Genomic DNA, 1568 nt, shown 5'->3' on the forward strand with positions numbered 1-1568 from the left:
GCTGACATCTGCAAATTACAGGTTACATCAGTGTAGTACACATTGGTAACTACAAGACATAACCAAAAAAGATAGTTGGAAGTACTATTCATTGTAACTGGAGTATGTCGTAAGACAGGACTACCTGTGGAACTAATAAAAATACTAGTAGCATTCGCTGAATTCATACTAGGTGCCAAACATTAGGCTAAGGAGTATGAGTGAATTTTTTCATTTAATCCTCACAGCAACCCAGTGAGACAGCCACTATTATCATTGCCATTTTAATATGAAGAAATTGAGACACAGAGCAGTTAACTTGTTCAGTTGCTTTACCAACATTAAAGGTTAGATTAGCAGTCTACCTCAAGCTGCTTATGCCAACCCCGCTGCTTGAGTGAAGGGACAAGTATAGTGGCAGTTACATAATCAGTCAACTTGTGAAGCTGTGGAGTCCAGCCTGTCTATCAGGTCACAAGCAATGAGGCCTCTGTGTGGGCATGGACTTCTCCTGAGGGTTCTGGGAACTCCTGTCTTCCTCCGTGGAGGTGGGACACACACACTCCCTGCGAGACTTTCCTGTTGACAAGCCACATGGAGCTATGCTGGAGACAACCAGAGTTCTGGAGTTGAAGGAGCCACGTGGAGACCCATGTCAACACTGAGATGCTTCCACTGCCACTGTATCCACAAGACTTTCCACCCACTGACCTGTGATCTTTCTGCATCTGGTGTCCTTGCACGTGTTGCGTGAGTTTGATGAGGAATTTGTAGACTGGTATCGGACATATGGGCTAATATCGAACTTATGGACTTGATCTGGGCTGGGCTTGGATGTTTCCTTAATATACAAGTATTCTTTACATAAAGCTCTTTCTTATACATATATGAGTGTCTCTGGATTTGTTTTCTAGTCAACCCAGACTAATACAAGTGCCTTTAATTCTTGCTAGTAGAGAAGAGTGTAGGCCAGTTGCCAGAAGGAATACAGCCACCTAACCAGACATTCATTCTGTGTAAGCATAATGTTCTACACCAGTTCGTCCTAGGCCCTCTATATTGCTGGGATGTTGGGCTTGGCTTCTTCTGCCTAATGAAATTTCTTGCATACAGAGGCATTAACTGAATATTTATGACAGAACATTCCATCTGTTCCTAAGGATAAGTAAGTGCCCAGGCTTCAAGTTAATCCTTTTTTAAAATAATCATTTTATTGGGGGCTCATACAACTCATCACTATCCATACATACATCCATTGTTTCAGGCACATTTGTACATTTGTTACCAGCATTATTCTCAAAACATTTGCTTTCTACTTGAGCTCTTGGTATCAGCTGCTCATTTTCCCCCTCCGTCCCCACCCCCTTCCCTAACAAACCTTTGATAATTTATAAATTGTTATTATTTTGTCATGTCTTACACTGTCTGATACCTCCCTTCAACCACATTTTTGTTGTCCTTCCACCAGGGAGGGAGATATATGTAGATCCTTGTCATTGGTTCCCCTTTCTACCCCATCTCCCATCCAACCTCCCTATATCGCCACTCTCACCAATTGGCCTGAGAGGTTCAGCTGTCCTGGATTCCCC

This window comes from Echinops telfairi, unplaced genomic scaffold, assembly GCF_000313985.2.
Source record: "Echinops telfairi isolate 266 unplaced genomic scaffold, ASM31398v2 ScPeMD7_7469;HRSCAF=8507_1, whole genome shotgun sequence".
Taxonomy (NCBI): Eukaryota; Metazoa; Chordata; class Mammalia; order Afrosoricida; family Tenrecidae; genus Echinops; species Echinops telfairi.